The 23,466-nt window shown below is 34.4% G+C and overlaps 1 protein-coding gene across 1 annotated transcript in view; it reads left to right on the forward strand.

The window, feature by feature from the left end:
• LOC149085652 (uncharacterized) overlaps positions 1-23,466 on the forward strand; it is a 66,247-nt gene that overhangs the window by 39,821 nt on the left and 2,960 nt on the right. The gene's annotated exons all lie outside the window — the stretch shown is intronic.

Consider the following 23,466-nt stretch of genomic DNA (forward strand, 5'->3'; position numbering starts at 1 on the left):
TGGGGTTCTTAACTGTTGGTCCATGGACTTTAAGAAGTTTACAAGGGGTCTTTTTTCGAGCTGAAGTAAGAAAAAAATTCACTCACATGAAAGGAGTCTGCGACTTTCAGTTATTGGCACAATTTTTACATAAAAAACATAAGGTTGAGGCCGGGATTACACTATAAAAGTTTGATAAAAGTACTTTTATAAAACTTAAAAAATGCCACCAATAATATTGTTGGTTACATTTTAGAAAATAAAACCGATGATCTTATTGGTAGCATTTTTCAAGTTTTATAAAAGAGCTTTTATCAAACTTTTATAGTGTAATCACGGTCTAAGAACAACCATTACTTTAATGTGTCGTCTTTGTGTAAGAAAACATTGCTGTCAACACGTGTTTGAACCACAGAAATTTTTCTGTACGATTTCCACATCACTATTAACTTACACAATCAAATTGCTTGAAGTGAAATCTTAAACACGTTGGAAAAGATGTTTCTAATTTCCAAATGTTGCTTTTGCTTTTATATTTCAGTTACATTGGATGTGAAATCTGGAAAACTATTTTCTACGACGTTTCAGAAAGATGTTAATGAATATACAGAATATTTAAATAGTATAATTTGGTGAGTCGAAATTCCAGTGATTAAAAACATGCGAAAAATGTGACCAAACATGCTTTCCGGGCAAGTGGAAAATATTTACTCGGAAATTCTGATTAAATATCCTTTAGTTGCATCGGTAAACATTCCTTATTAAAAACCAAAATCTAATTAAATATTCTGTTAATATTGCTTTTAATTTCTGTGTAAATATTAACGTTATTTTAATTTGTATTTCCCATTACAATATTTGCATTAGAAAACGCAGAAACATTTTCTTCAACTTGTGTGTGAAAAATAAAACAGGTTTGTACGAATTTCGGCAATAAAGTACTCCACAGACTGTCTAAAATCATTATTAAGAATTTTTTTAAATATGATTCACAATGAGGGGAAAAGGAAAAGAATAATATGTATACTCACTTTGTAAATTGGTATATGCAAATGAAGGAAAATTTACTACTACCTTGACTGACATAATTACCATTTTAATGCCGACATTATTTAAATTACAAGAATTTTGACGCAGAAAAATTGAACTAAAGGTGAGTTTAGTTGACTAAAATACTGTTTCTCCTCATCGCGTATTCGATTTTTATGAAAAGAGACAATTTTTGTAGACTTTTTCTTATATACGGAATTTACTTACTGCGTAAATGACAGTCCTTTACTCTTTCCCCAGGATTTTCTTTCAGTAAAAATAGGATTGATCTTAGCAGACAGGGCACACACTGCGCAAATAATGCATATTCGATAAAATAAATAATTTTTCTAGTTCTTTGTATCATTAAGATCTATGTAAAAATTTTCACAAGTGATGCACGATCACCTTAGTTTGTCATTAAAAAATAATTTTATCAAATATTTCCCCCCCCCCCCCCCATTTCTATTGCCTACATAGAATTCGGATCAGCATAATTTCGTTATAAAACCTTTGAAGACCTCTTATGACCCCCTTAGGGGGTTGAATTTCGAAAATATCCTTCTTAGTTTGTTTTTAAGACATGAAGTCATGAACTACCGACCAAATTTCATAATTATAGCTATAGCGGTTTCGGCTCAGCGTGATTTCGTTATATATCGTTTGAACACTTTTATGAGGGTTAGATCCCCTTTAGTGGGTTGAATTTCATAAATCCCCTTCTTAAATTGTTTTTACGTGAGCAATTAAAACTATTTACCAAATCGCATGATTATAGCTCCAGTGGTTTCCGCTCGGCGTGGTTTCTCTATGTAACATTTGAACGCCCTTATGAACACTTTAGGTGTCGAATTTCGAAAAAAAACACTTCTTTACTTTTTTTTACGCCATGAAATAACACTATTGACCAAATTTGATATTTATAGCTTCAGTGGTTCCGGTTCGGTGATGAATCAGTCAGTCAAGACATGTTATTATATATATGTATAGATAAATCAATTTGTTTAAAAAAGAATTTAAGTAAATCCAAGCGATGATATTTTTCGGGGATGTAAAAATATTGATTCGGGTATGCATATTCTAATTATAATTATTCTTACCCTGCTATAGATGCGTAAATTACCCATTATAATGTGTGCACTATAAGTACCCACGTACAATGGTGTAGTTGGCCAACCTTTATCTCCAATAAAATGTACCGACTTTTCTAGGTCGCTTTAAGCAAGGTTTTGAAGCACAGCTATACGTGCTTGCGTTCAACTTATGTAACGGTAACACTAACTACAACACTTTGTAGTAAGCTTTGATTTGAAATTTCCTATCGCGGCATAATCCATGTCATATGGGCTTTGTGGGATTAGAATGATGATCCTGCGCTGGCCAGTCAAAACATGGCATGGTATTATCGTCTGTAATCTGCGTAACAGACTTTGTGGTTGGATGGATTAACATGTTGGTTACATAAAGGCTTAGTTCTCTAGTATTACCATAAAGTTGCTATAGCATAATAGTAAAGTGAAGATTATATGGAAATATCTAGCATGGCTGTGTACAACACAGGTAGGATTTGAAATATTTTCGGGCTTTAATACTAATATATATTTACAAGGACTAATTACTCTGGTACAGACAAAACAATGTGCGATACCTCTTTTACCAAATACTGATTTAGTAAATTTATGAACTTTGAATTTTATCGTGGAATTTCTACCCTTTAATGAATTCACTCAAATGCACAATATTGTTCTACGAAACCCTTCAATACAATCTTATGAATATTTATGACTAAGAATACATAAATGCAACTTCAATATTTCAAGTTCAAGTTGGAAAGTCGTGATTGAGATAACACAACATGCTGCAAATAGACCAACTAGAATATTCCATAAAACAACAAACTTTCTGCATCCTGAGAGACAAGTTGCTTAATATATTTTTATACGGCCAAAACTCGGTTATAACGACCTCAGTTGTAACGATATCTTGGCTATAACGTCAATATTCGACAGCCTCGACTGATTCCTATGAAAAATGATATTAATGGGATTGCTTGCAGTGCCACGTTATTGCATCTTGGACATAACGGCACGTTTCTCGTAACTTTGATTTCGTTTCCTACGAAATTCTTAGAAACTTCCCCAAAAAATACCCCGCTTTTTTGACGAAACTTTCGTTAATTCAAATAGTAAAATCAAGTATGAAGATAAGTAGCGAAATTTATAATTTGTGTCATAAGAATATTATTATAAAAACAAAAATTCTCGCAATATTTTTGATTTAGAACTTATCTTTTTTGCTGTGAAATAATTTTGAATTCCTTCCATCTTAGTTTGAGCACTTTATTCCCAGCTAATGATTATATGACCAATAATTTGTCATTTCGCTGAAAATTGGCAATTCTTTAAAGAGAATGTTACGAAGGGGGGAATGAAAGTTAGGCCTCCCATTTAGATGGAGGGGGATCCGTGATCGTATAGCTTAAAACATACTCATTAAAACCAATACATGAAACTCAATGATTACTGAGAGAAGGTTCAGAGAAAGAGTTGCAGTTAATTGGAATATATAGCTCAAATAATTAAACACGGCACAATATTACGATAATTTCAATGACGAGGTATATGGGAAAAGGAGGGGACCCCCGGCTTACGTTAAGAAATCAGAATTAAGGAAAAGGGGACACATGAAAAGGTGGAGTATCGAATTACACAGGATTTCTAAAACTCTACTCAAAGCGGTTGTGGCCACTTATGCACAAGTCCTCGTGGTGTCCCTCATGTTGGCTGAGGCTTCACGAGTCCTTGAACAGTTTCTAGGAGCGAACATGTCCTGATGGATGATGAGATGAACTGGTGAAAGCGGCTAATTCTTCAGGAGTGGCTCGTCGCAACCTCATGGGTGTAATGCGTTGTGATGGGATGAGTTGGTGAAGCACCTGATGAAGCGATCCACTGGGAATCATTTCTACGTTGAGGTAGATCCCACGTGTGCGAAGTCGTAGGAGTAGATCCGAGTGCATCTTGTCGTTGAACGTTATCATAGTAGACATTCTTGGATTCACATTTGTCCTGGGATAGGAGGAAGTTATCGGGGGAGTTATTCTCTCATTATGTTGTATATTAGCGGAGCTAGGCAGAACATCTCACTCGACACCGCGGCAAAAACCACAAGACTGAAAACTCGTATTTTTTTCACTCTTCCTGCTCGTTTCTCGAGAACATTATTTCTTTCTCACCAAACCAGCCTCTTGGCGGCGGCGCGCAGGTTTGCTGGTGGGAAAAGTGTATGACTTCACAACAAGAATAAGCGATGTGTGCTGTGTTTAAGATCCTTTTAATTTCCCGTATTTTTGTCGATAAAATATAGTTATCCAAATCATAGTGAATGACTTTTTGTATTGCATTGCGTTATATTTTCCGCATTTGAAATGTGTTGCATAGCGCCTCTAAATTTCAACCTCGGTTATTACGAGGAGAATTTGAAGAAATCTTCGATGTCATTACAACCGATTATGAATATATATATATATATTACCATTAAAAATTGGTTAAAAAAACAATAAAAAAAACCACATAAAAATGAACACTCAATAACAGGAAATAAAATTTAGATAAAAATGCACTTAAAAGATATTTCAGAAAAAACTTTTCTTTTAATATCCTCGAATTAATTTGAGTTGAAGTATGCGAAAAATAACTAAAATGAACTTGTATCAAATAATGTTACTTCCTTCTTCGACTGAAGACATTCATTTTCAATCTGAAGTTCAATAACTTCACTGTCATGAAGCACTTTCTAAATACAGGTAGTACTATTGAAATGAAACTCCCTCATCTTGAAAACGTGAAAAGAAATAAACCTATCAAATATATGGCTAGACGATGCATACATCTATTCAAATCCCTACTCTTACGAAAAGAACTACAGCAGTGTTATTCTTCAAGTAGAATGAAGTATCACTAACTCAAAAAAAAAAATCTATTAAGGAGCGCTTAAAACCTCTCAATGTAAAGAAAACATTTTTTTTATAGTTTTACCGACATCTAAAAGAAAATCCAGAATTTCATCTGAGAACTTCATTTTAAAAAATGATCACAAATAGAAAAATGCATATAGCTAAATGAAACAAGAAACTGGAGAAGACAAGATAAGCTAACCCTTTTTTTTACTTGCTAACAGGATATTTCACTTCTTCGATTAAATATCTAGATTGATACGAGGAAAAAAAGGCTTTACTAATAACGAGACAGCAAAAATACATATGCGATCATCATATTGCATCCTAGAGAACAAAAAATGACAAAACACAATAAATACCAGGTGCTAACCATTTTCTGTGGAACTGAACTCACTTCTCCATTATGCAACAGTGTCAAAAAACGCAGCATCTATATTTTGGCCCAGTAGAGGCTTCCAGAGCATTCCTGTGGAAACAACGCTCGTTGAAAAGGCAAATAAATGCAAAAATAACATAATCAGATACGTACAGAAAAATCGCCATACACTTCACAACAAGAAAAGCCGGTGTTCAAATGGTCACCCTCCCAGATCATATGTAGACCCAGACTACTCGCCACCACGTACGCGATCCCGAGTATCTACTGCGCCATCGGAGATGATTCGTGCTTCCTCGCCAAAGACACTGTGAAGAACTTTAATACTGCGATCACGAGTTGGAGTGGATAAGAAAAGCTATTGGAGGCAAAAAAATGTAGACTAACGCCTGCTGTGATCCAGCTTTGGATTATGATTTATGTTAAGTTTGCATCATGATGATTCCTATGATGATTCATCATGAGATTTTGAGTATCAAATAATCAATGACAATAATTCAAGTAGATGATATGTATCAAATTAGATTAAAAATTAGCAAAATAACGATTCAATCAGCATGACAGGACGATCTGCAGTCATAGCCGTTCAGTACACCAATTAATAATAAAACCCACCCTTTAATAATATAAATTAATCCTTATTAATTTATATTATTAAAGTAATTTTAATGAATCACGCGTTATTACAAGTTTTGATATTTGATCGATCGCCATCTTACGTAATTTTGATGATTTACTTTTTATATTTGAATATTAATTAAATAAAAGGTGTTCATGAAGCACCAATATTCGTAACGGCAATGACTGATATCACCGTAAGGCGTTGTGGTCTGGGTGCCACCTGGCTTCAAATTTGCTAACCATAAATCTCTCTAGAAATAATAATAAAAATAATGAGAAAAATCGTATTAATTCTCAATCATAAAATCGATAACTTCACTACTAGGAATCACTATTTAAATAGTGAAAATAAATAGGAAACTCCATATCTAAAATTTTACGTATAACTGGATGATGTACGTAAAAGCGTTGTGGCGTAAGGCGTTGTGGTCTGGGTGCCACCTGGCTTCAAATTTGCTAACCATAAATCTCTCTAGAAATAATAATAAAAATAATGAGAAAAATCGTATTAATTCTCAATCATAAAATCGATAACTTCACTACTAGGAATCACTATTTAAATAGTGAAAATAAATAGGAAACTCCATATCTAAAATTTTCCGTATAACTGGATGATATATACGTACATATATTTTTTAATCTCTACAGAATGAAATACCAAGCTGAAGCAAAAATCTATTAAGAAACGCTGAAAACATCTCAATCTAAAGAGAACATTTTTCTATTGAGTTTTACCAACAGCTAAAAGAAAATCCAGAATTTGATCCGAGAACTTCATTTTAAGAAATGAACACAAAGAGAAAAATGCATATAACTAAATGAAATAAGAAACTGGAAAAGATTAGATAAGCTAACACAATCTTTTTTCCTTTCCAAAGGGATATTTCATTTTCCTGATTAAATATCTAGATCGTTACGGGACCAAAAAGGCTTAACAGATAACGAGAGAGCAAAAATACATATATATTCATCATCTTGTATCCTACAGCAAAAAAAAAAAAACAAAAAAAAACCACTAACTACCAGTAGCTAACCATTCAGCCCGCTGGGAATAATAATAAAAATATATATATAACTGGATGATATACATGTATTTAAATCCCTACTCTTCAGAAAGGAACTGTAGCGGTGTTATTCTTCAAGTAGAATAATGTTCCAAGCTAAAGCAAGAAAAATCTATTAAGGAACGCTTAAAACATCTCAATCTAAAGAGAGCATTTTTTTCCCTTGAGTTTTACAAACAGCGAAAAGTAAATCCAGAATTTCATCAGAGAACTTGATTTAAAAAAAAAAAAGATAAAAAGAAAGTTAAATGTGATACAAGAAACTAGGAAAGATTAGATAAGCTAAAAACACAATTTTTTTCCCTTTCCAACGGGATATTTCATTTCCCTGATTAAATATCTAGATCGTTACGGAACCAAAAAGGCTTTACAGATAACGAGAGAGCAAAAATACATATCCGATCATCATCTTGTATCCTAGGGCAAAAAAGAACCGAAAACCACTAACTACCAGTTGCTAACCATTAAGCCCGCTAGAAATAATAAAAGAAAAATAAATAATAATAACAAGAAAAAACTTTCGGTATTCTCTGCTTGAAAAGATACATCCCGTAACGCTGGTTAAGTAAGATAAAAAAAGATATATATAAAAATGGCGGATGACATTAAAGTACATTCGTTTTGACAGTAATCTCTTTTTGATGGAAGTCAAATGAACACAGGCAGAAGAAGAAATTATTATCTTTTTTTTTTTTTTCTCACGCTGCTATAGCATCTCTTTATGCGTTTTCTGTAGCGGTGATTAATGGGTAACAGAGCGGAAAATAATGATCGGTGACCATCACCCTACGATCATCTCGCGTGTGGGTAACAGCAAATGCTCTTTTCCGTATCGATCGGCCGAAGGATGTCTTTCCTCGCATACCACTCAATCCACTAGTGGAATTTTGAAAATTTCGGCATTTTTTTTAATACAATGAAATCTCGCCCAAAAGATACTCGATATAACGGTAAGTCCCTTCTATAACGATATTTCTTTCAAATCTTGTTTGGATTTGCCTATAGTCTAATGTCAAACTCCCCTCGATATAACGATATCATTTACTACATGGGTATCAAACTCGAGTGGACCTTGTCTCATTTATTTTAAAATTATCTCTCAAGTGGGGCACCAATTATTGATTAAAAGTATGTTTAATAATAACAAAAATTCATAATTGATTATCAAATTTTTTTTAATGTCAGCAATTAAAACTAACTACAAACATTAGAAAAACTAAATTGGAATCGAAAGGAAGAGAAAGAAGAGTTATAAATAAATCAGAAAATTAATTCTATCTACATATCCAAAGTAATTGAAAACATTCTCCTCTAAATAGCAAGTGAGCAACTCCAATTTACACATGAATCTTGCCAGTGCATGAAAAATATGCGTTATTAGTCGATGTTTCCCTTTAAGTTAGAAATTTAAGTCATTCAAATCTCATGTAATATCAATGGAGAATGCTGAATGTAGCACCTGCGTCTCGTCATAAAAGAAATGAAACATTTCGATCTAATAGTTTCTAGGGATAGTTTTACCTCGTTTAACAGTACACAAACGGTTTGTTTTTAATTTTGTGAAAAAACAACCAACGAATTTCCGTGTAGTATGGTAACCCCTTCAAAATTTCTCAATTATTCCCTTTATTTCGGGAATAAATACTTAGGGCCGATGGATTGAATGAAGTTGAAAATGATCGTCACGGGCTTTAGAATGTAACTTATTTCCAGCTCGTTCCATCAAAAGACCTGTTGATGAATGACACAGTGGAAAAAGATCGCAGTTCAAGATTGCCTGAATACATTTCTTCAATTTCGGTGTAAGTCTTGAAGCAAAATTTCCGTTTGCGTCAGGCATTGATGACATACTATTCTTTCTCACTGCTACAAGTTTGTTAATATAGAGGTTGATATTTTTCCTAAATACGTAATTTTATACAGTTTGCCACGACGTCAAAATATCTTCCCTTGTTGTGGTTTCGTGAATAGAAAATATTTCTGAAAATTCTTCAATGACATTCATATTAGCCCGCGAAGAAACATTCATTTGAGTTGAGTCCACGAACAGCCGAAATTTCGTCGAACATTATTGAAAAGCAATGCACATTCTGTGATATATTTACTTCCAACTGGTCGCGCAAATTATCGGCTATTGCTGTTATTCTTTCGACCCCAATATGCATCGATTCAAAAATATCATGAAATGCTTGCGCATATTTAAGACAGACATTTTTTACAGCATTTATCATTTATTCTTTAACCAAGGAACCGTCGCCGAAGTTCTTGGAATGTTTCGCGAATACGTAGGTGATTTCATATATATATATGTAGGGGCTCTCATTGCCGTTTTTTGAGATAAAATTTTCGCACTTTTTAATAACAAAATTATTTATCAGTTCGTTTTCTTAGTTAAAAAACAACAACAATATTTTTGGATCTTGTTGGGACGTCGCGGACTAGTTCCTTCGGGGGCCGCGCGTTTGAAGAATCCCTTTACAAAGATATTTCTCGAAGGTATTGCGAATTCGCAAGAGCGATATTTTTTTTAAATTTTGCTCACAAAATCACCATTAATTCATTTTTAAATATAAAAAAATAGAAAGAACAAAAAATCATCAGTCTTTATTCTTTCGAGTGTGTCTAAGGATATTGGTATTTTATGTCCATCCTCTGAAAGAGTCAGGTGCAGTTGCTGTGAAGCTACTTTTTGTGTAGTACACGTGAGTGCTGTGGGGTAAACTACATCACAGAGTGTAGCGGCTAGCTGAATTTTATTCATCAACTATGTAATTAGACTTATTTGCTACGAATAAATACTTATGAATGCATTTTATGGGTGCACTAACAACGTTAATTGAAAAGAGATACCAACAGCAGAGTAAATTTGGTGGCGAATAACGTCAAAGCTACCTTTCAATGTAACGATGAACCCTCTACAGCGAAATATTTTCTTGGTCCACGGAATATCGTTACATCGAGGCTTAACTGTATACGTGTTGTTCCACCAAATATCCCAAAGGAATGAAGATTTCACTGTTCGTTTGAAAATTCAAGTAATGTGTGAGAAATTATTATAGCAGAGTGAAATTTTTTGTGATAGTTCAGAGATATCAAAAATGATTACAATATGCAGCTGCGAAATCAAGCTGGAACGCTCTGTGATTGTAAAAATCTCACAATCTACTGATATGTGTGGTATACACTGGTATGTGTACTCCCACTGATATGTATACTAGTCGCAAGTCTCACAATGTGTGACTTGTGATTTATGCATTCAGTGGCGAAAGCATGCAATGAGGGGCATTGCCAACAATGTTGGCAATTTTTTTTGTCCTCTAGTGCATATTAAAACAGTTGCTACATGTTAGGTTGTGAAGCAACATTCAGTTTGTTCGCGCTTAGATTAATATTTATCTTTTTAATAATCCAATATAGTATATAAACGATTTTTGTTCGATTTTATGCGGAATGACAATTTATTTAAGATTAAAAATGCACGTAGAAAACTGATAATCCTTAGCAGAATTATTAGAAAAAGAAGAAATTTATTATCAACAAGAAACATGTTCGATCATTCCTATAATTTTTTGCTTCAGAACGCTTTCGAGAAACAAGTTTTAACAATTAAACATTCATAAAAAATAAGTTCCTAATTAAATTGCAAGCAAATTGTGCAATTAATTAAATTTCTGCGTGGGAATTGAAAAATATAAAAAACAAAAATATTTGTTTGTAAATTTCGAAATATGTAAAGAAATGCATTTTACTAGAAAAAGCGATTTTCTTTTGTGTTTATAACTTCTCTTTAAAGTTCACAATAATGGCAATTGCAATTTTTATTTCGATTTTCATATATTTCGGAAAAAATTCTTTTATAAAGTACTCGATTGAATGAATTCAAGGCATAAAAAAAATCAGGATTATTTTAATTCAAAGTATTTTGGAAAATTTTCCTATTGTTCTTCTACCTCTTTGTTTCCATGTCCAAACATCAAACAATTATTTTGAAGAAAAAAAAGATTATTTTTATTAATTAAATAGAGTGTTGGTGCATTATTAATCGATAGCAATTCAAATATTTTCATTTCCATTTGATATTGATATAAAAAGAGCTATATTTTTCTTCCTAAATGCCCAATAATGGTTTCTTTCATTAGCTATGAATTGATTGATTCATTATTTATTTTGGAAATAAATATTTATGTACAATTTAAAAATACATATATATGGAAAATATTTCTTCCCTTTATCCAATTCTTTCATTTTAGGTATGATTTTTTTTTGCAAAATTTATTTCAATTACATGAATCAAAAAAACTTCACAAAACTATATTATTATCAAAAGGTAAGGAATATGTTTTCACTTTTCTTATCAAAAATTGAACAGCTATTTAGAACAGTTATTTATGTTTAGTTGTGTTGGTTGTGCGTATAAAGTCTAGCCTTATTATTATAGCCACCATTCCAATATGGCTTCACCACTATCAGTTAATACTTAGAGTAGTAATTTTTTTCTGCATTCTTGATAGCAGATTGTCCAGAAGTGTTTAACCTTCTACGGACGCTCATGACACAAACTTGGGTAGCAAAGAATTCTAAGGTGAGTCGTACTAGTGCATATCTAAATAATGTGTCACTGGTTTCGGAGGTGTCTAAATGACTTATGCTGATTGGGCTATGTGACCCAGGCATTTTTGGGTGGACTCTTTTCATCAATGATTTATGCTTTTGTTTGGGGTGAAATGCAATTATCAAAAAAAAATATCATGAAAACATTATAGAATGCACACAAATTTTGAAACATATCAATACAAAATGTATGAACACCCTACACAAAAATCAATGAAGATTCATAGCTGACCAGAATTCGGTATTGATTAAAGAAATAAACGATTCTAGAAGACTTGAAAAATATCCATAATTAATGAAAACCATTTCCAAAATTGGTGAAAATCCTTTCCAGAATTAATGGAATTCATTCCACGAATCAGTGAAAAATAATGCTTGAATTGAGAGAAGAAAAAGTTGAACAGTAACGAGAGAGCAGTAGTTTCAGAATTAATAAAAATTAATAAAAGAAATGAAACGATCCTGAACACATTTCCTGAATTGGTCAAATTTAGGAAGTGAAATTATTTCTTTATGAGAAACAATTTCAGAAATATTGCAAGCTTTCAATAATTTGGGACCTCCTGTTTGATTCTGTACCCTGGCTCTGGCTCCAATGACCAGATGATATAAGACGCCGTTGACTGGGTTCCAAAAATTTTAAAAACCAAACATTTTATTATTTATGAATATTACGCAAGAATTTTCAAACTCGCAATAGAATCATGGGTCATTGATCGTGTTGTTTATTTTGGGTTTCGTATGGAAAAGTTTAAGAACTCCTTGAAATACGTACTTACGGAAAGAGCCGTGGCAAGAAAAAAAATCTGACGATTAATAGAGTATGTATCTCAAAGCAAAAGCAAAACAATAGTTTGAAAAAATATTTGTCATAATAAAACAAAAATTTCAAACGTAAATCTACTTTTCCAAGAATGTAAATTCGTAAGTTAAAAGATGAATACTTTGAGAGAGATATTGCTTAACACCCTGAAATTCACTCACGAGAGAGTTTTCATAACAAATACCTTTATGGTATGCAAATTCCTGATGATGATGATAATAACGAACAACTGAAAACAACAACAAATTCGACAAACAAACTGTGTAATGGCGAGACAACCCTTCTGCAGATCAGAAAGGAGAGATGTGCTAATTATCTTCTTCTGCTAATTGACTTCACGATAGAATCGATAAGGGAACACGAAAAGAGAAGCGTGAAAACTCCCAAACAATTTATGAATAATTTATACTCCAGTGGCTTTTGTGCTATCGAATTTATAACGAAGTACTTGCCTATCACAAACGTACGCAGGCATCCTCATTATAATTTCCATCTCCGTTCATTCTCATTTCCTAAATATCCGGGAATTTTGGCCCAGTTGCAATGTTTAATGATAATGGTGTGAAAAGTAAATATATATATAATAGTAGGACTACGTGTTTGAAACTATTTAAAACGGGCTCAAAAATGATATAAAACTAGGAAATTTCCTGTACTTTCTATGAAGGAACAACGGAATTCAAAAATAATCTTAAATTCATCGAAAATTATTTCAGTCCAATATTTCTTTCTTATAACAAATACGAAGGCCACAATAGACAAATTGCTCCACGAGTGACTGTAAAAGATGCCCGTAAAAAATAAAAAATATGTATGCCAAATATATATCTAAATACAGTAATATGTTTAAATCAAAATCACTGTAATACAATAAGAGAAAAAAAAATTATTATGATAAAATATGAATATACTACCCACGAAAGAATTGTGGTCGTCTTATCTAAGTAATGGGTGGCTTCTCGATTTATCCCAATATGTGTATCCTATTTCTTTTTAAACGTGTCAATTGTGTTATAATTCACGTTCCCCCGGACGTAAGCTATTCCATATATTAATAACACTATCAAAGAAAAACTCCCTGCGACACCACAACCTAGAATTATCCCTTACCAAACTATACAGTAAGACCAGACATGGCCCAGGCTTTTCGCCTATTCAACTTTCTGATCACCGCTGAACAATGTTCAGAAAACCTAAGCCGATTGTCATGAGAATACCCAGATCGGTGATTGTAGTTGCATCCGGAAGAATAACATCCTTCAACGCTTAAACGAAACATGGGTTGTTTGAACCAGAATGAGTGATCATGCACTTGTCCACGCAAATGTAAAACAAGTAAAACATGATATTATTACCATTAAACTACATTTGAAGAACTTATTATTCAAGACTCAGTGCGTGCAGGTTGCATTCTAGAACCGTCAGCGAGTATTTCAAACCCCTGCAGTGCCTTCGATGCTGGAGTTTCGAATAAGGCAATCCGCACAGGGCCGCCGTCATTTCAAATTGTACTCAATGTATGCAACATTAAGAACATACTCAATATATATATATATTTTAGTGTATTTTCAAAAGCCAGAGGGGGGGCCCTGACCCCCCAAATGACGGGCCTGAATCCGCAATGGTTAGTCGTGCAAAAGATGTGGGGGGAAGAAGTTCATAGGCTCGCAGAAAAAAAAAGTGAAACAGAGGGCGTTTAAGCCCTTCTGGCAAACGGGTCATCCTCGCATATCGAGTTCGAGTAAGGTGTTAATTAAAGAACTACCGAGATTAGGACAAAATGCAAATTACGGGACGTGAGGTAAATTAAAATTAATGAACTGTAAGAATAACGGGTGACGGTGGTTCTAAAATGTTTAAAAACCTTTAAATGCGTAAAATTGTGAAAATGTAAATGTTTCTGGGTAGCTTAACGAGGTAGAATAAACCAATGTGATGATCTAGTTTAGGAGAAATTTAGTTATTTGTTTGCAGTACATCAATGAAATCTGCGTTCGTCGAAGTAATTTTAGTAGGTGTGTGTGTTTTTGGTGACAATTCGATTTTTCACTTTACCGATCTCTCAACGCTTGTAGCTCGTCATTAAGTACGGATATCCAGTAGACAGAGGTAGTGTCACCTTATAGGATTTTTTTTGCAAAATAAAATCGTCGCCAACATCTGTAACCGCCAATTCCGAATTTTCGTCGAATATCTTCGTCGCTGATTTCAGTGATGTACACTGCTGGCCACCGTAAATGCAACACCCTGAAGGAAGCATGCAAATAATATGAAATTTACAACATGCATTAGCGGAGGTGAGATATGCAAATGATTAGAGTTTCAGCGCAGACGCACATCACGCGCGCCTGTGGCGCCACTTCAAAGCTCTATTTAAGGCTTGGAGATTTCAACGATTTGAAGTAAGGCAATTGTGTTTTTCTTGTGGTTTTTTAAAAAAAACGATCAATTATGCCTCGTAGAAAACAGCGATCATCTTTTGATCAAGTATCCGAGTTCGACAGAGGAAGGATAGTGGCCTACCGAGATTGTGGATTATCTTTCAGGGAAATCGGTAGTCGTGTTGGACGAAACCAAACAACTGTAATGCGGATATGTGATAGTTGGATGCAGGAGGGTACGACGTGTTCGATCGCATCCACCTCAGTGCACCACTTCACGTGATGACAGGCGTATTGTGCGTATGGCAGTGACGGATCGCTCAGCCACATCACGAACCATAGCACAGCACATTCAGTCTGTACCGCATCATCCAGTGTCTGCGCGTACCATTCGACGCCGTTTACAGCAGAGTGGTCTGTCCGCAAGACGTCCATTGCTTCGTCTACCCTTGACGCAGAACCGCAGACGTCTCCGCCGCCAATGGTGCGATGAAAGAAGGATGTGGACGGCACAATGGAATGAAATTGTCTTTACTGACGAGTCACGCTTCTGTCTGCAACACCACGATGGTCGGATTCGAGTCTGGAGACACCGTGGAGAGAGGATGCTGAACAGCTGCGTTATGCACCGCCACACTGGTCCTGCACCGGGTATTATGGTATGGGGCGGTATTGGATATCACTCTCGCACTCCTCTAGTACGCATTGCCGGTACTTTAAAAAGCCAGCGCTACATCTCCGAGGTGTTGGAGCCAGTTGTCCTTCCTTACCTTCAGGGCTTGCCCACAGCCATATTTCAACAGGATAATGCGCGACCACACGTGGCACGCATTGTCCAAAGGTTCTTCGTCAATCGCCAGATTGAATTGCTTCCCTGGCCAGCTCGCTCTCCGGATCTTTCGCCGATAGAAAACATGTGGTCCATGGTTGCTCAACGATTGACCCAGATTACATCCCCAGCTGCCACACCAGATCAACTTTGGCAACGCGTGGAAGCTGCTTGGTCTGCTGTACCCTAAGAACACATCCAAAGTCTCTTTGAATCAATGCCGAGGCGTGTGGCAGCGGTGATCTCCAACAATGGCGGCTACTCTGGCTACTGATTTTGGCAGGAACCACACTTCACAGAAGTCTATAAATTTAATCATTTGATGCTTGGTCAACATGTTATCTACAAAATAAATATTGTTGCGATATCTCTTGTCTTTCTTGGTGTTGCAATTTGGGTGGCCAGCAGTGTATATATTTCAAACAAAAGACTAAATTTCACCTGAACCGGATGACCGATATGCTTTTTTGTAAGCTCTTTCGGAAACAGGGGGAACGAACAAGTTTTTGGCAAATTTTACCGATTGTAGCTAGAAAGGTGTTTGCAGAATTAGCGATCAAAAATTTTGGTGACAATTCGATTCTGATTTTTGCCAATCTTTCCGCACTCGTAGCTGTAGTATCGACAGTAGGGTCATTTCATGACCTGAAATGTGAGTGATGATGACTTGAGGTGATGATTCTTGTGAATTATATCTTACGTCAATGGTGAATATCGCAAGCACTCGTAGCTCCCCGTTGAAACTACTTGTAGATATTTCTCGATGATGTTGGTGTCACGTTTTATAGCATTTTTTTCTGCTCTTTCCAAATGTGTGTTTAGTTTGCGTAAGGTCTTTCAGAAAATTTACAAATTCTGGCTTTTTGACGCATTTTTTTACCGTAATCCATTATCCATTATCAATCCATTAATCAATTACTCGAAAACGATTTGAAATAGGACAGGGTTGGTGGGATGTTTCATGATCCACTTTGGCTCATCTATCAACTCCCTTTCATTTGGCAGATTAGGTCGGATTCACCCTATATATTGTAGAAAAAAACGAAAACGCCTAGCTTCTCATCGATTGTGGCGTATTCCCCTATCCGCGGTGTAAGATTCTTCACACTTGAATACAAACTTTAAAAGAACAAAAACCGTTTTTTTTTAATTTTATTTATTTTTTTTCTTCGTCCTCTATCACTCATATTGCAAAATAACATTGAACTTGTTAATATTTACCCTTACAGTGGGAATCCCGAGATATCTCGTGTTCTTAAAATTCGCTCAAAGTGGCAACACCGAGCCCACATACTTTTGTAAGTTTTCTTATCCTGATGGCATATTTTCTTTTCCCCCGTCCTCTTCTGTCAATCAACTGCCAGTGGACGGATTCAGCTTTTATTTCAATTCTGATTACAGAAGGGGATGGATAAAAGGCGTTTTCTCTTTCCTTTCGGGGAAGTATAGTAGTATTGCATACAACATAAATAACACTAGAAAAAACTATAGTTTTTCCTCTCTTCCTTTTATTATTATTATTTTGGGAAGGGGCGTTTACCAGCTTGCAATCAGGGAAAAGAAACTCTTCTTGAAAATATGTTGCAATTTCTAGAAGGTTTAGTGATTTCCAACGTGGCAGTTATAATGCGGCTCAGGAAAATTTTAAAAACCGCTTAAAGGGTAAAATCAAGTAATCTTTGTATAGCTTGTTCATGGGAATCTACCGTTTTTCATTTATATACAAGTATCTCAAACACTAACGTTCGCGTGGGTACTGCAGTACAACAACCGAAAATGGCTCTAAAAGAAACAACAATGGAAACTAGGTTGCTTAACCCGCTAGCATCTTGATAAGAACGTCAAAAACTCAGCTACTGAAAAGACGAGTTTTAATGATAGCAGAATTTTTGGAACTGATGCATTTGTCACGATTGGGGTACTGCAGTGGACCCACACATACGTTCTCCTGGGTTGATAATGTAAAATAATGTGGATTATAAATGTGTTTCTGGGAGTTGCATAAATTGCAACGTTCGGTAGAGTACTAACTCTTTTTAAATAGTTTTTAACGAGAAATGTAGCCTTGTAACGCTCAGGTAAGAGAGTACCAATAAAAAAATCCTCCAAAATGGGAGTGACGTGTGTGTTGAGGAGTGCTTATTTCCCCCTAAATATACAGTTTTTGCGCAAGTCGCGTTTCTGTGTGGTTGTGGGTCCTGTAAATGTTTTGTCTCGTTCCGAACTAGATTGTCCTCGCGGTTTGCAATTTACCAAAGTGAAGTCGCGTGTATCTTCAAGGACAGGACGAGTAAGCCACAAGCTTATCACCATAGTCACGAACCTGCTGAAAGGAAAATTTATTTCTCAGGATGAATAAAGATAATTGAATATTTAAATACTTATAAATTGAAAAAAAATTATATTAATCTTTTACAACACTTTCATGAGTTAAATTTTCGCTACTATTATGGTTAATTGAGCATTAAATCTTCCACAGTATTTTCAGTGAGAAATGAAATCACGTACAGCTAATTAATAAATTCAATATTCATGTGCTAATTAATCTCATAAATTGATGGTTAACTTCATGAAATTAATTTATTATATATAACACAATCTTTTTTTTTTCGAAATTTTGAGATATCGGAATATTAAATCTTTTTGATAATTCCCAAATTGTTTCGAACTTATCTTTTTAATTAAGCAAATTATGGTAAAATGTAATTGATGTATGACTATGACGATAACGTTTCACATGATTTATTAGTCCGTCATTAATATGCATGGATAAGCAGTGAAATCTTAATTAAGGGAGTAATGCCGACTTCTATGTCTTTGATTTATGCTTATAAAAATATGTGCTAGGGAAAATCTTCAAAAGAACTAGAAAAACATTTAAAGAAAAGAAAGAAAATCAGTGTCTAAACAGTATTGGTTGAATGCCAGTAATGTGCAAATAACGGTGAAAAATATTCAATTATTCACTCACAATTTGAAGCAACATTGTGAAATCAGACACGATACTAGATACGCGCACAACTCACTCGGTAGTAAATTGCCCATCGCGATAATATCGGAGTTGAAAGAAGGAACGTACTACAGTGAAACCTCGCTACAACGATGCTCGATAAAACGATAAATCCCTCTACAACGATATTTCCTCAAATCTTGCTTGGAATCGCCTATAGTCTAATGTTGAGCTAATCTCGATACAACGATATCCCTTACTACGATAAACCCCTCTATAACGATATTTTCAAAGATTTTGAATACGCGACATTTTTTTTTTTTTTTTGCATTTTCACTTTGCATTCACTTCAGCATATTTTAAAACTAGTCACGTACGAAATTTAATCACACTAAAAAAAGCCGTATTTTATCGATTTCTTTGAACATGCTTTAAATCCCAAACTGCCGATTTCCGTAATGAAAACCATCATTATCAAACTATATTATATATAAGTATTTATTGTCTTATATATATTTTATATTTCCTATTAGCTGTTATCCGGGGATCGCTCGCGTGGAGTGGATTTGATTATCTGAAAATTTCTTAGTGATGACCCCTCATATATCAGAGAGAGAGAGAGAGAGAGAGAGAATCCCTTTCAGAACCTTTCAGAAATCTCGTCCTAATGGGTATCTGCATTATAAAATATAATACTGACTAGATTTCATATTTATTGCTTCAGCGATTTCGGCTCACTGATGAGCCGAAATTTACCCCACATAACCTTGGTACCACCTTCCCCTAATGGGGGGGGGGGGTGGTTGAATTTTGAAAAATCCCTTCTCATTGAGTCTCTATATTAAAATGCAAAAATATTGACCAACTTTCATATTTACAGCTGTAGCGGTTTCAGCTCGGCGTGATTTCCCCATATGACCCCCCCCCGTTCCTATTCAACCCTCTTAAGACCCTTTTAGGGATCAAAATTTCAAAAATCCCTTGTTAGTTAGCCTTTACGTCATGCAATAAAACTACTGAACAAATTTCATAATGATAGCGATTTTCAGCGATTCAGCGATTTTGATTCAGCGTGATTTCTCTGTTGACTTTGAACACTCTTATGATCCCCTTAGGTGTTGAATTTTGGAAAACCCCTTCTTAGTGAGTCTTTGCGTCATGAAACAAAATTATTGACCAAAAATTTGATATATATATATATATATATATATATATATATATATATATAGTTCTTCAGCGGTTTCGGCTCGGCGATGAATCAGTCAGTAAGGAAATATTATTTGTATACACAGGTGTTGTGAATTATAAGAAAATAATTATAGGAGCTTTAATTTCAACTATAATTACTTCCAATTAAAAATTTGTTGTGGCGTTGTCTCTTTTGAGTCCATAACAAAAAAATTACATGTTTTGAAATGTAATATTTGCTGAGATACTTGAATTAAAAAATCGGAGAAAAGTGTAAATTACAGCAAAAATGAGGGAAAGAATCGTTCTCTATTAGATTTCGCTATTCTATCCCAACTTTTCTCTGGTTTTCGAATTCAAATATCATGATTATAGAGATAGAAATGAACTCACTTAAAAATGAATTTTTTTATTGGCCTCAGAAGAGACAGGTGTACAACTTTGTAGCTGGAAGTTGAAGCACGGGCAGGGGCACAGTATGAAAATGTACATTTTCTTATTTAGTGACACACACTATATTTTCACTCCCGATACTGGTGATGGGTGATTTTTGAATGCATTATGAGCATTTTTCAAATTGGAACCATCCCAACGACGAACGGTTGATGAGATAAAGGCCGAATCAGGACTTGAAGGACACACTGTATATGCATTAAATAGTCTTCACTTTAGATCGTGTCGTAATTGCAAAATATTACTAACAATAATAATGAACTTTACAGTTGGCACTTAGCATGAGTAACTTTATTTATAATTGCCAATAATTCAACAACCCACATATAACAACAATGTTGAGATTACGTTTGGTAAAAAGTATTTTAATTTACATGCTGATTTCATACGTCACGATTACGGTTCCATTCGTTATTGATTACTTATGCGAACGATAGTTTGTCAATGATTATTCGAATCTGCATTATGTTTCTTTATTGTTTTTAGGTTTTTATGGAAATTTTGCATAGTGCTATTTTTTTTTAAAATATATTTTCTTGTTGTTCATATGTGATATATACCCTTTATAGACTGTGGATAGACAAAGATTGATTGCCATTACCAGATCCCGATCAGGAACTCTAAAAACATCGCTCATTATATACAGGGTGGTTCCGTCATTCCCCTTCCCGCATTTTAATGGCGAACAGTTGAATCTAGACTAGCGATTCCCAACGTGGGCGTTAACACCTCCTGGGGGGCTATGGAATGTTCCGGGGGGGGGGGCGGTAGAAGCTACGGGTATAAAATAGGATCCTATGGGTTATATTGCATTGGGGGAGATGGGAGAAAACATTTCTGAAGAAGGGGGTGATGGGACAAAAAGGTTAGGAAACTATGATCTAGAGGCATACTTCCGATTACAAAAATAAATCCAAATAACGTGTAATACTCAGATACGTCATTCATGTTGCAACGGGTTGCATTATTATTAAAATATTAAAAAATTTACTTTTTATATCCTCTCCCCCTGACCTCGCAAACCCAATAAGAAAGTTGTTGCCCTGTCTCTGCTGAGGCCAACAAAGTCAAATTCCATGATTATAAGTGCAATATTCTTTGAAATATTTTTGAATTCACAAATGGGGAAAAGTTGAGAACGAAAAATGCTTCTTTCCCACATTTATGATGTTTTTTTTTCCAATTTTTCTCCGATTGTGTAACTCAAATACTTCAGTTCTTAAAAATGTGGAATATTTTTCTCAGGAGAGACAAAGCAACAACTTTCTAATAGGGCTTTTGAGGACAGGTTGTTCATATAAAAGTCAATGTTTGTATTTTGATAATTATGCAACCCCTTGCAACATGAATGGAGTATCTGTGTTCTACACGTTATTTGGATACATTTTCTAACTGAAAGTAAGCCTCTAGGATCAACGGTTCCTCATAAAATGCGTCAAGACAAATTATGGAATCACCCTGTATATGGATCATAAATATCTTATCAGAAATGTTAGGGATCCAAGCCTGGATATACATGTAAAATAACCTAACAACTCATGCCTAAGCCGTCACGTTCTTTAATTTGGGAAACCTGCATTATTGCTAGTCCTAAACATTCACACATTAACACAATCTGAAAGACTATCCGTCAACATTATGTTTAATCCAGTAGTATTACGATCTAAATACACTTCTTATACCAGAGAGAAAGAGAGGAATGCTATAAATCTTTCTCAACTCAATAACTTTTATGGAAAACCCATCAACCGCAAGTTAGAACGTCTCCGTTAACAACATCAAAGAAATGTAATAGTAACGAAATCGAATAATTATAATTCAGACTGTGTCTAAAAATAATGTTATTTTCTTCCCACATCAAGTGAATTACTGTTATGGTTTTTTTTTTCGGGGAAGAGAGAGACTTGATAATTCTATTATTCCCAAATAAGTTCTCTGATTAAAATATCCTTGACTTCAAAGTGATCCATCATCTTGATGTATCGTTAAGGTACGCAGTCATGCACGCACATACACTTTTTGATTTATGTACCGTTATATGTATGCATGTAGACCGATACAGCAATGAAAACAAAATGTTATTTTTCCTTCGTGCATTTATTCGGAAAAGACGAATAAAAAAAACAACTCGGTAATCCATCAAGTTAAATTTCAATGAAGAAATTGGTGAAAAAAGAAGCGTTTAGCAAGTAATTAAGGGTAAAAGTAAAACGTTTTGATATAAACGCACTTGGATGTTAGGGCGTCTAGATTCCATGTCAATTTTTTTTTTCACCCTTATTTCACCTCGTTGTAAATTTCTTTTCTTCCTCTTGTTATTTCTAAAGATTCTTCGAGAGAGAGAGAGAAGACACTTTTTAAATATTTATAAGCTTTAAAAGGATAACATTTTTAACGCACGCACGAGCTCGTTAGATATTCCGTGAGGGTCACATCTAGAACTGCAGGGGAAAGAAAAACAGCAACAACAACGACGACGTATTTTTAGTTGCCGTTTATCTTAACGACGAAAAAATAATTGCTTTTAATGTTGCTTAATGTTAAAAAATGAAACGGGAGGAAAAACGTATTAATATTCAGGGGGAAAAATACCAGAACGTTCGTAAAGTTGTTTAATTCTTTTTTCTGGTTTTTTTTTTTTCAAATTAGGAGTCATATTTCATTTAAAACAGGGGAGTATGTGAATTAGATTGTACTTTGATTTGGAGGAAAAAAAATGTTTATAAATTAATGGCGCGTGTTTTGTTAACATAAATTGGTTTGGATATTTTTTTTTTCGTGTGTGTGTAAAACATATAAATTAAAGGAAGATGCTTTTTTTTTGGGGGATATTGAAAGATTTTTGAATAAATTTCTTTTGAATAGATTTTAGTAATTATAGCTCTTGAAAACTGATACTGACAAAATATTGATTGTTATTGTCTTGAAAATTTTTTTAATATAGAGTAAAAAAATATTTAATGAAAGATTAATTTATGTTTGTCGAGAATCTATTCTGCAAAAAAATATTTAGAATCATATCGTATAGTGTTTTATGGATTCATAATTTGAATTTTTTGAGTTTTGTTATAGTGAATTCAAAGTATTTTACCATATAGTGCATATGAACAATACAATATCTAAAACTCATAACAGGCTATTGGCCCAGCTACGTAGCTGTATAAAAGCTGCTCTCCCCCTTCTCAAAGTTTTGAAAATTACCTA

Source organism: Pholcus phalangioides, unplaced genomic scaffold, assembly GCF_987345545.1.
Source record: "Pholcus phalangioides strain wild (caught in Gottingen) unplaced genomic scaffold, Ppha-v1.0 ptg000006l_1, whole genome shotgun sequence".
Lineage (NCBI taxonomy): Eukaryota > Metazoa > Arthropoda > Arachnida > Araneae > Pholcidae > Pholcus > Pholcus phalangioides.